Consider the following 14,025-nt stretch of genomic DNA (forward strand, 5'->3'; position numbering starts at 1 on the left):
CTGCTGGTGCGGATCACGTTTAATCACACCCCTCGCTTCCACTCCAGCCAGTCAGCCGTAACGGTTGCATTTAATTGCAGCGAGCGAGATAATCATTGAGCAACTGCCATTTACGCCGGTTAAATTATATATTTCCCCATATTGCTGTGAACGGAGCTTTCGTCCGCCATGTCCTTTCCGTTATTTCTGTCACCTTCATTTTCCTCCGCATTTGCATTTCTATTTTGGTCTTACTTGCACCACCGACACAAACATGCAACCATCCTTTGCCGTCTTCCGTCTTAATCACTATGATGCTCTGACTTGCAATGTGCAAATGCACAGGAAAGCAGCGCAGGGAAATGAAAAGCAAACACTGCAAACAAACCAATGCTCTACAATCTACATAACAATTCTTCATTTTGAATATTCCATTACCATATTTCACAGGAACCTTCCGAGTCTGGACGCCTGCCGTTTCCTTGCTCCAGCCGGTCGATTCGCTGTACATCTTGAGCAAGAGCGCCGACCGTCACAAGGGAATTGTAGTTAGCGTATATAGAAGGGCAGAAGCAGCAGAAGCAGAGCGAGGAAAAGTTAAGGCATATTATCATTACTTGAATAGTGCATGCTACAGACTGTTTGGTAAATTTACCCGGGACTTCGATTACATATATTTGAACTTTCAATACAATTTCTATCCCATAAAAAGTTAATCGAAAAACTGCACCAGAAGCACAATTTCTAGTTAGATGCCTTCCCCCATTTAAAGAGTACCTCTAGTAGATGGATCAATATTTTGTTTTAATCAAGCTTGTTCACTTTCCAGTCTGCAGTGAGCTACTAATTCACTAAATTATACCACCAAAGCTTGCTCAATATTATCTCCAAACCCACCTACACAGCCAATACCTTCACTCGTTAACGTATTCACCGAATATTATTACTTAGACATTGAAAAATGGGACACTCATTAAAATTTTACATTCCCTTGCCCCGAACCATTCCTTCAACAAGCAAACGTGCAAGTGTGACACAGTCTAATTGTTTTCATCCATTTATACCATCCATGAGAACAGCTTCAACGGCCTAGCCCGTACAGCCAGCTGTGTTGCACACTCCCGGGAGCCCACAAAATGTAGCCGACTGTCCTCCGAGACTTAATAATGGAAATGAAAAATTCGAGCTACTGAGGCACGGACACTATTTAATTAACAAAGCACACAAGGTGTATGTGAGTACACGTTGCACGGACTGTTCGCATCGAATTGCACGTGGACTGTGCGCTACAATCCAAACCTCCACGGGGCCGGAAATGCACGGCACCTAATGCAAATGGGGCAACAGCATCTTCGCCCACTAATGGTGGCAAGTCCGTTGTTTTTTCTTCTTTCTGTACCTCCGTTACTTGACAGCTTGGAACACTCTTCCGTCGCGCGGAATTACGTGCTCGCTGTCCCTTCTGCCAGGAAGCATGGTGTCCGAAAATTCTTCTGTTTTGCCATCTGTTTGGACCTGGCTGTTACACCCCACCAACAATCCCAGCCACAACTTGACACCAGTGGCCAGTATTGCCATGGCCAACCAACACCAAATTTAATACTACGCAGTCTCAAAAGTTATGGTACGGAAAATTCAGCATCTTTTATTCATTTTTTACGGGTTTGCGGTTTTGTTTATCATTCATCCAGGCGTTAGTTCCTTTTGGGCATGCCACCATTTATCCTTTCCTTGTTGTGGTTGTGTATTTTTTTGTTCCCCCGCAATGTCCCGTACGCTTCACTGTTCGAGTTTTTTGTTTCCATTCCTCCGACGTCCAAGCACGCGCGGCACTAGGAAGGCCCGACAGTGAGATGCTAGGGAAGAAGCACCATGCACGGTCAAACGGTTTTCCCGGGAGAATCAAATGGCTCGGCGAGCCGTCTGATGGAGAAATGCGGAACTAAGCCGTTCAGTAAATATGCAAAGGCATCCATTGCGTCCCCCGGTAAAGAATGGTCAGAACGTAGTGCGCGCATATTTCAAGATTTAATTGGTTAGGATGGGGTTGGCTGCTAATGGGTTTCGAAATTAATGAGTTCCTTAGTAATATTGCTTTGTTTGTTTCGAAAAGAGATTACTCATAGACGTTTGCTGCGCGCCATCACTTTCAAAATACAAAGCACAGACAGAATGCGCATAGGACCTTCGTGTTTTTGCACACATCATTTGCGCTCTGATTTCGGTTGTTGCCATACTCAAGTTTCCATTTTAGTAGCCATTTTTACAATCACATTTTTTCACGATTTTTCAGCTGTACGTGACCGAAACACGTAAGCTCTTAAAATAAATTGCCTATGAAGTTATCGTTCTTTCAATTCCTGGTTTTCATTGGTGTTTCTACCGACTGCTTATAGCGTTCTTTTTCAAAGCGTCAGAATTACTTTAACCTTCCATTCCGCGAGCTAAGTAGCGAATAGTTTTATCATCCCCGAGAAATGTATCACATTCTATCGTAAATATATTATTTCTCATTAAAAACAGGTATGCCACTAGAAAATCGATCCGATATTGTATTTTTCCCATCATCTTCACCACGAACCATCGACTTGTAAACGTCGCACTATACCTGCCTCTATCAGTACTGCTATATTTTATTGGATTGCCTCGCCAATTCTCAGCACTGGAATGACTTTCACATGTTCCAGCAGCGTTTGGCGTACGAAGAGAAAACACTTTTTGCAATATGCAAATTTGATCCTCTTATCGAAACACATAGCCCAAGAAGCGTATCTTTCCACTTTGGTTCCCTACCTTCACGCACCTTCCTCGACCCTCTTGCAACATCAACAAGCTCAATTCAATCTTGCTCAACGGCAAACATCCCATGCGGCTAAACAACCTCCGGCGCGCGTCATCCATTTCAAAACATGGGTACGACGGTACACAGAATAATGGCAAGACTTTAAAATAACCTTTTTCCAGTATCGACTTACGAGGCGATCAAGCGTTTCCCAAATTTCAGAACTTTGTACACTATCCAAACAGTTCTGAGCAACACCATGCGTCTCCATTTATGAACACGACGGACGCGACGAACACATTGGTTTATGTAAACTATTTGCAACGCTCGCAATCCTCCTTATTGGCTTATTAGGTTATGCACTCACCGCATTGCTCACTCATTTGATTCAAATTTAAACATCTCGTCTAAATGAGCTCATTTTTCAACCAACAAAATGGGGCGCAAAAAGCTACTTTCTCAGCATTTCTTGACCATCCTTCATAGGTCGCTCGCTCATGATTATAGCCAGAAACACACACACCACTCAACATCCTCTCACAATACTGCTGCGCTCGAAATACAGTTTGGTCTCATTTTTTAGTTTTAATTAAGTTCTTTTATTCCCCATCGTTACTCAAGCGGTTATTTTACTTTCAAGAGTTTGGTCATTGTCGTTTTTCTACCGAAGGTCCTTCGTAAGTACAGACGGCAAACTGAATTGGTTAGCCGCATCCGCCACTATCCCTAGCTTGAGCAGCTCAACCGACATACGAGCTAAATGCCTTAGCAACACTTACCATCTCTTAGGAAGTGGCTCGAGTCCTGTGCTTTTGTAAAAAGAGAAAAAAAAATCCGAATGAAGCGAGGCAAAATACCGCGAGTTTATAACTGAACTCAACTTACAAATGAACGTACCAAATTACACTCGACTTGCCTCGGTATACCGTTCTACAGCGAGAGCTTCTGGTGCTAATGACTGATGAGAACCATCCACAAGCACTCGGCATACGGACCAGCCCGGCTTGTGTGCGAGGAAAGACACCAGCATAGTCGTCCTAAACTATGCCAATTGGGTGTGGCTGGGGCTTTGGAAAAGATCCAATCATTTGTTTTCCTTTCTTTGAGCGTTGCAATTAGTTCCTCGTTCGACCCAGCAACGTAAACAACTCAGATGCGAAAAAACCGAAGGCTCATTGATACGCTATGCTCGGTTGAGACAAAACCATTGCAACATGTTTGTTTGTGCCCAAACTTCTTTGTACTATAGTTGTAATACTCAGTGTATGCAATTGTAATTAATTTTTGGTAGCGGGGTTGCTTATTTCGTTTTATTTTGCTATTAAAATATCACGTGTTTGATAATTTAAATATGTTTTACTACCTATGCTAAATTTGTACAAGTATATAGAAGTGATGTAAAAACACGTTGAACCGATATTATTTTCATACTACATTGGGATTTATACCAACTCATTGTTAGATATTCAATTAATATTCTCATATATTAGATATTCATTAATCATCTTTAATTGTTACTGTTAACGTTAAGAACTTGGTTTACTTCTTTATATGAATGAACATTATGTTGTACTGTATTTTTTGTTGCCACATTCATATTGTGCAGTTTCAGGGCCATCCGCACCATACTAAGCTTCTCACTAAAAAGATACTGACGACTGAAAAAATAATAGACTGCGGGGAACAGAAACTCAAGATTGCATTCCTTGCTGTAATAGTGGCCCAGTCTTAAAAATTTATAGGAAAGATATCATGCTACCAAGCGAAGGGTTAACGTACAAACTTTGCAGTGTACGAGGAGACTGTTTCAATTCTCACATGTTTCTTGCACATCCGGCAAACAGGATTATCTGCTAATAGGAAGAACGGAGCAAATCTCCTTTTCAAGAACTCTTTATGAATATTTGCTCAAGGTCGGCTTCATAGCATAGTAGATTCACTTGGCATCCTGCCTACATCAGTATGCAGTTCATTTGCATCTTCGTCCGGTTTTTGATCAGCATTTCTATATTAAAAATTCATTCCAACCCACTGAAGAACAGCTGTCTCTATCTTACATTGTTGCTAATAATGCTCAGTGCATCCATCTTAACCTTCAGTGTTCTTCTCCGCTTAGTTTCAACAGAAAATCTTGAGATTTTCTCAACAAAGAGTACCAAACCACAACAGATTATATTTCATTTTATCCAATCCATCAAGATTACTTTCAACTCATTCAAACCGCTTTTCCGATATTTCAAAAGCCATTCTATTGAGAAAAAATACATGGCTAACCCGTAGAAAACAGGATCTTCTACACTGCCAAACACCTACCAGTTGAAAAATGCAACCTCACCAGCATTACAGCCCTCTTTTCCAACACATGTGTTTTGCACACGCCTCCGCAATGAGTTTGAAAATATTTTTCTCCACTGTCATCCGTTCACTAGTCCATTTCCCAGGCTACACCAGCGGTTTACGAAATAAGGAAATTAACTTATCGATAAGGCCGTCGACACACATTTTGACGACGGGCGTCGAAATTGAAATTCTAATCCCACCGAAAAATGATGACACAACCGACGACGATTCATCATCTTTCTTCGCCATCTGCTTTCATACTTCCCCGTCTCTGTCGATATAACTCCAACGAGCCTATCTTATTGCCAGATACCAGATAAGCCGTCTAAAGTGCCTACAAGGATCCCATTTTTGGTTACGACCCAGACTCTGCTGGAACCGGTCCAAATAAGGATCTTCCTCAGAACCCTTCTTCCTTCCACCTGCTGGCTGACATTCAAAATCGATTGAAAACTTCAATTTACACACAATTCAAATGTAAATACAAACAGAAACCCATTTTTCATACCCGGAACCAACTTGAACTGCCTCCCTAAGACCAACCCCGGTAAGGACCGAGAGTCCTTTTGGGGTAGCCAAAACCCCAAATCCTATCTCGGCGGGACAACACACAGTACAACATAGCCCCAACCAACTAAACGCCAATGCGTGGCATTTCTCCCAACGTTCCACCCTCTTTTTGTACCATTTCAACAAACATGGCAAAAGGGTGCCGCACGTGGTATCACGTCACGAAGGTTTCTGCTTTCCGAGGAAAAACTTGCCGAGTGAAATATTCATATGCGCTTTTCAATGAATTAGCTACATTTCTAGCAGCCCTTTAGGTTCAGGACCTTTCATCTATATATTTCATCAATTCCTACGCCATACCTTCCATACCTTAGCCTTCCAGTGCTCATACCATCCTACTTCCTTCAAATACTTCATCATAACGATTGGGGACAACAAACACTCAACATAAGCTTTCAAAATCATCGCCAATCAATCATCAGTGAGAAATGGCTAAATTTGCAAAGAAGCTCTAATTTCATGGAACGAGTTAAGAGTTTTGTGGTTTATCTACACGAGACGTACCTTATCGCCATGATGGTTACCATTTGCACATTACGCAACGGTACGATCGGAGTAAACCCTCCAAGACGCTTCTAGTCTATAACCAATTTGGCATCACAGCCAAGGTACTAGGACATGGTGGCAATATATGTGCATAGCCATGATGGCGCAAAAACACTGCTACACGAATCCTCGAGAAATAGATATAATCATTCAACCAGCTCTACACAATGAGCACGGTACTTAAATAGCATAATCGTAATCATACCCAGTCAACAAGCATGCGAAATAATGAAGCTGATTGTGGCAGTTGGCAAGCATGATTCAAAAGCCTTAATGATGCTGCATAACATTAGCGTAGCCGGATGTATTTATGTTACTTTCATTATTTATTATTGATCCTTTAAATCCATGGCACAACATGCTTTGAATAACACTTCTAATGTACCCTCTATTAAGTATATATAGTACTTAAGAGCTTGATGTTATGTGCAAGCTCCTCAATACGCTTTTCTAAGTCAATTTTTTTTTCATTAGCAAACAACATACTTAATGTATAAAAAATGTATTTGATTATCTTCCGTTCCGCACCTGACTAACAAAGTCATTGAACCAACATGCCTGAATGCTTGACGAACTTCCGACTTGGGCTCTCATATGACCAATTCTCATATTACTCTTTACAACAGCTTTAAATTGGTCAACTGTTTGCTCCGTTTAACAGCTAGATTCACTTATACAGATTGACACAACTGAGACAAGTTGCCGGGGCATGCAGAGTATTATGTTCACTTTTAAAATGCTATTTGCTTAATTCATACATTGGAACCTACCTATCTATATTGGATGTTTAAAGGTTGTAAAGCCCATAACACCTTCCTGAAGAGTTGCATTAAGTTCTTATCAATTGATATCTACTAGTGTTAAAAAACATCACGCATCGGGCTCCAAACGTTGTATACAATACAGCCGTATAAAGATTCTCTATCTTTGTCTTTTTCTAACAAAAAAAAACACATCCCAAGCATCATAGATCATAACCATGCATTGTAGAAACACAGTGAACAATTTATGTTTACTTTGGAAAAGAAGCAAACTTCACTCGACCCAATCGCTTTCCGTTTGATTCAACCACGAACGTTTACGACAGACATGTCGTGTTCGCACATTCCCATTGAAACGCATTTAGAAAACAGACAGACGTTCGGAGCCTCACAACGATGGAACGTGCAAAATAGCGCTATATTTTTTACGCTGAAAGGAAACGAAAGCGCCAGTACAAATCGAATGGTCCATCGATTTCCGTTGTTGTATCATACGTTTTGCAGCAGAAACGATTCCGAAAGGTGAGATTCTGTCGTTCTCTCGCTTCCGGTGTCGGTTACCCATTTTAGCACAAGTTTCATACGACAACGACAAAAGAACGAATGTAACAGGATATACAAGGATATGCTACGTAATGTCGACTGAGTTTCCGAAATCCACTCGTTACATTGCAACAAATATTGATTCCGTTTTTTATCGTTTTAGGCGTCTGTTGTGTGGTACCAAAACACCGAGTGCAATGCTAAACCATGTTTCACCAACACTTTGCACTTAAACTCAAACGCTAATCACAACAATGTTTGTTCGATCTAGCCCTCCAACACGTTCAGCTCCAAATATATTGATTTACAAAACCATTTGATAAATGAATACATTCGCGATTCATCCAATCGGACGCATTCGGACTATTCGGAAAATACATACTATCCTTTTCACGGATTTGCTATGCTTGATAGTATGCTTCTGCAATCGATATCGAAAACGATTGAAATTGAAAAGAAGATTGTCATCAATAGAAACACTATCTACAAAACATTCAGCACTAATCCCATTTTGCGTAATGCTATTTTCTTATAATTTATACATGTATCACGTTTAGTTAAATTCAACCAATGCTTCGAATACACGTTATTATATTAAATGTAATTAAAGTCAATATCCTAACTTCAAAGGATGTGTTGCATCAATCGAAAACAGCAAAAGCCTTGAAGACCTCAAAAAGCATTACCACAAAAAAAAATTCAATGCAACTCTTAAACGAACAAAAAACTTTACACTTCACCATCATTCACTACACCATCGAAAACATCAAACGGTGCGAATAGTGCGAATCAACCGTCTGCCGATCTAGCTAAAGGTTGGAGGGCAGTGTCACCGGCGCGACCAAGTGCTTTTGCAGAGCCTCTCCAGAACGTGTTGCAGAAGTTCTGCATAAAAAATTACACTCATTGGGTAACTAGAGCGATATAGCAGTGGAAAGCTAGTGCAACTGCCGGTGCTTTGCTTGTCGAGCTACTGAACCATTGGCTCATCGAACTTGAAGCTAGACAGAACATTGCACTCCTCGAACAGCCCCCGGCATGGGGCAACAAATGGTTATCGACTATCAGCAGAGAGCACTGCGCTAAAAAGCTTTGCAATGTAGCGCTGATGAAGTTGCTCTACCACCCACAAACCAAACGAAAGTTCGCGGTGGTCATTTGGCGTTGCATTAGTAACTAAATCCATTTGTTACGATTCCAAAATTAATAGAGCTCTACAATCGATGTTCGAACAGCTCTGCTCTCTCACTGGAAGGTTTGTTATCGGTCGGGTTAAGCTTGTCCAGTGCGTCGTCTGACCGTTCCGGGAAGGTATCGGATCAGGATTGGACAAGCCACTATCGTACGTAGCAGTGATGGCGTTCTTCGTTGACACCGTCTAACAGGAAGGTCAGCTAAATGCCAGCATCTATGAACGAATAGAGCGAACCCATGGCAGTCATTTAGCTTCCCATTCAAACGTATCGTAAAGGTGCTACTAAGCGTTATCAAGCCGATTCAATGGTTCGAATATACCATGCTTTTTGTACGGTTGAATTTGTACGAGTTTCATGTTGGTAGAACCTCCTGTAAATTCTCTAAGTGAAATCCGGTTTAACGAAACGAACGTATTAAGCTTAACCAATTGGCATTTACAATACTGAACGCTACATATAATTGCTGCATCGCGGCAGCGACTAATGTACTAAAAAGGAACTAATAAACTGCATACTAGTCCTTGAAATTGTTCTACCGTTCTCAAAGTAAGCCGTTCACTTTGACTCCAATAACTGTTGTATAACAAATAGAAAGCTATTTTTAATAATTTTCATAAATACACGACAGTATGAACCAGTTTATACAAGAAAGACGAGAAAACTCACCATCACCATTGATATGCTTTACGGACGATGTGCGTATCTCAGGTGTACGCTGTGAATGTTGTTTAACTAGCTTGAATTTATTCACATGTTTGTCTAGTTGAAAAGCAAGTCCACATCAAACTGAAAGCAGCTGAAAACTTTCTACACAACCAAATAAGACCAGCACCAAGATGTCATTTGCTTCCCCATTCTACGGAACTTGAGTGAAAGCCTCGAACCCAGTCATTAGAGAGCTTAAGGGCAGGGTTTAAGCTAATTGATTAAACCTAGTCAAGCTCATCAGTCACTGGGCAGTTGCCTCGGACTTTTTGGGTTAACTGAAAGTTTCGTAGAAGATACTCCAGCAAAGCTAGACAGAGCAGACCGACATTAACATAATTTTAGCTCACATGGTTTTAGGACGAAGGTTTCAAATGCAAATACAGAACGTAATAAAGGATAGCCCAGGGATGTTTAGGTTGACAGTATTATGTGTATGTGTGAGTTAACATTGACTTCCGATTCCGCCATATTTGCTAAATCGAATGCAATAGCCTAAGAAGTATCTGTTGGGAATGTATACATTGATTATACATCCATTCCCAATTGATTCTCTGTTGGTACAGTTTAAAAAAAACCCCAACTATTGGTAAACTATGTTCCTGATTTGTATATGTTTGATTTGTAATCAGCTTTACTGGCATTAGCATTTACTTCAGTCCCCAAATACCCAATGCATATCGACCATCAGCCGTGTCAGTGTATGCGGGAAAAGCGGTCCCAAATCGAATAATCATTTCGAACAGCATAAATCTCAAATTGCGAACCATTTGTAACGGTAGCTGGGTGTGTGTGTGTGTGTGTGCTTTGCCTCCCATCCTCTCTGTATTATGAATTAGTTCGAAGCATTTCTCGATTTTCGACCTGGCCAGTCCAAAAACACAGCCGCATGTCAGTTGCCTCAGAGTCTTATGCCTCAACCCGGTACAATTTGTGCCAGTTCACTCGGTAGCAGGCGCTATATCGCTGCAGTTGGGCTTAGCAATTAACAAGCATAATTAGATTTTAAATATATAATGCATCGACCCGGCCGGTCACCGGTCCTGGTCAAAACAGCCAGCAGCAGGTGCAAAAAGCTCACCGCTGCACTGATCCGGCTGCACGATTTATCGAGGATAATAATAAAATTCAATAAATCCTCAGTCAATTGCTTCCGACGTATCCATCATGCGCGAGACGGCCCGGCCCTTCAAACGCTGCAGAACACGTGAAAAACGGAACACATACATACGGCTTCCGGTGCGGAGAACACAGCTCTGCCGCATTGCATGCCGCTTGCCAACAAGTTTGGTGACCCTGCTACTGCTGCCCGGTCCTTGTTTTCATTCGACACCGAAGTCAGCAGTCCGATGATGATCGTCATCATAATCATCAACATTGGCTATCGGTCACTTTGGGTTGGTTTTTCGTTGAGGTTTCGCTGCCACAAATACGACACACGGGACGGGCACTAAATTGAATTTCGGTCAGATGATCAGTGATGAGCTGCGGATCTAGTAGCAGATAATTGTTTTTGGGCACAGACCAAAGCAACAACGGAGGAAACGGACCGGTCGTTTGTTCGATTTGTTACCGAAATCCTTGAAATCTAATTAAAATACGTCAAACAAATGTTGTTCTTTTCTGTCTGCTACTAACGCACGGATGTATTGTTAATTGTCATCACTTAACTTTCCAATCATTGAAACAAAAACTATTCCATTCGCCGCGGCACATATTTGCTGCGCATCGCTATCCGAGAACGAACACAAAAAGGATAATCCTTCGTGTTCGCAGTTTTACTAGCGAATAAAGCTTAATTATTCCATTAACCTGCAAAACCACCATGTGATTGTGTCTAAAGTGACCTCCTGATTGAAGGGGATTTCACAATAATTTATAACGTTGTCCTAACGAAAGCTTATGTGACCCCGGGATGAACCCGAGCGTGATTAATGAGATAAACAACACGGCTTTATGGAGATATCATTCTTCCCATCATCCCGTGGATGTGATTACCATTTTAACAACGAAAATTTGTGCTTTTGCATATAATGGCTGCGAACTGTTGCGCTCTGTATGAAGCAATCAGTTTGGATAAAATCATTATATTACCTAACAGATAGTTTGAACTACTGTTTAACAGAATGATGTTCAACAGACTGTATTATTATTTATGTTCAGTATAGAGCCACATCAAAAAACCTTCAAAAACACAATTCTCAAACCAGAATCAACAATCTCAAGACAGTCAATCACATTTCGTCTCTAATAATATCCAACATTGGACAGTAACGATACTAAATACATAATGCTAAATAAAACTTTTACCCAACTTACCTCAATACTGTAGCGTATTTTTAATCGGAGCCAAATTTAATTTGCAATACCATCTGTATCTTCAACAAAATTCTCGCCAAATCGACAATCAGTGTCAATGTACCTCGTAATTTTGCTTCTTCCCATCTCGCACCACAGCAATCCACGCCAGCGTGTGCCGTACGATGCATCCAATCCTTCGTCTTCGCCAAAAAACAACCGATCTCCCGTCTAGCTCCTTTCCATACGGAATACAACGCCGTGCACCAACGATTGTTTTATACAAACTTTACTTTACGCTTCGATGGATGAGCGTTTCGTGCTTCGTTGCTGCGACTCCACCAAACGGCCTGTGCAACAAAAACAAACTGGAAAAGTTATTCTCCTTCAATCCTCTCCTTCAGCTCTCTGTGCACACCATGATGTTCAACTACTGACCTAAGAATGGAACCAAACATCCACGTCCACCAACGAAGCGCGCGGGTGTTGGTTCGCGTAAAACTTTTATCCATGCTGCTGCATCGTAGACGGCGGGAAGATGCTTGTGTGTGTGTATGCGTGAGTGTGTGGTTGTGTGTGCGCTCCCGGCACACTGCCATGAGATAAATATGGGATACATCTGCATCTTTATTTCATCGCTTACTTAGACTACGCCTGAAAAAGGATACTGAGGGAAGTAAAAAGTAAAATGATCATCATAACAAGATGTTATTGTTTTTCGCTTCCTTTACCTCTTCGCATGTTTCATGTTGACGAACGAGTTTCAATCCAGGACAACCTCCCCAACCGCAACCCCAAGATGTAAGACTAGCAGCACAAAACGAAACTACGGAATTCAATGATTCAAGCCAAGCTAGGCCTGATATTATTTATTTTTATGGTTCATTCTGTTACATAAAACATAAAATCAATAGCTTTCGATACCGGCGCCATACGTACCATCATCCCAGCAATAGCAAACTTTGCCGGAGTCCCAAACTCTGCGAATGGCAATTTTGAGCGAAACGTGCCACACTGACGATAGTGTGCAGTGTGGGTTTCCCCTTTCCCAAGCCTTCCTCCTTTGCCACAGACAAAAAGGAAAGCCTATTTCACTTATCTACAAAAAGAAAAGAACAAATATCAAAATGTTACCCTCGCCGTCAACTGACCACCCGGTTACGGAAGGAAGTCAATAAAACACCAACGCACACAGTATGACCGCGATAAAAACGGACTATGCCCAATCATTTCCCAAACTTGGTGGGTTGTTGCCTGGCAACTCGACTCGCCCAGCAAGACAAAGGACGATCATGGATGCGACTCTCTCTCTCTCTCTCTCCCGTGGTCATATCCTAACGACTTTCGAACACACAAGAACAAGAACACGCTCACACAAGAACAAGAACACGCTCACACTCGCTTACCCACCGGTGCGCGTCACGGACAAATTAGATACTATAGATAGATAGGCATCATGCCGGTGCGGTTGGCCAGAGATTCTTCCGTTAAAAACCCGCACGCACATACCACAGCCCATTAACCACGATGCAGTTTTAACGACGGATGGGTAGGCGTTGATGCGAACAACTTTTTTACGCCAGCCTATTTTACGACATTCGCAGGTTTTCTTCAAAATGTCGTTACCCACACCCCGCCGATAAGCACTTTGTTCGGCTGGCTTCATCTTTACGAGCTGATTCGGCATTTGTTTCGTCTTTCTATCAATGGCGATATACATAAAATGTAACTGTTCAATACAAAGTATAAAAATTACACATATGTATCTCAAAGCATTGACTGCATGCACTACCGGTGGATAATACACCGTCTTTAAGCGGGATTACTAGGATAAGTGAAACGGATCAGTAATTTAGAACACACATTTTCCGCGCACAAGTAATCTTAAAGTGCATTAATTGCAAACCAATATCGAGCTTCGCCACTACGTATTTGTCATGCACAACCCTGGATCACATTCATGTATGAACCAATTTCTCTACCTGCAACATCGAAAATATACGTACCATATTCATCTACACTTAATCGATTCCGTCGTTCGCAGGGCGTTATACCGAATGCTCACCGCGGGATATGCACATGCATGCAGGAGATGCACAAAATAACAACACACATCACTGCATCGCTTGGAGCAAAACACTCTCATCGACCCAGTACAGTGTCCTTCTGCCTGGGCCACTAAACAACAACGTTTTGGTAGAGTTCGTATAATACCAGCACATCTCCAAAGCACACGGTTATTATCGTAGTGACATTAAACATATTCGGTATATGCACATAAACATCGGCACCATTAGCACAAGAA

This window comes from Anopheles merus, chromosome 2R (genome assembly GCF_017562075.2).
Source record: "Anopheles merus strain MAF chromosome 2R, AmerM5.1, whole genome shotgun sequence".
NCBI lineage: Eukaryota > Metazoa > Arthropoda > Insecta > Diptera > Culicidae > Anopheles > Anopheles merus.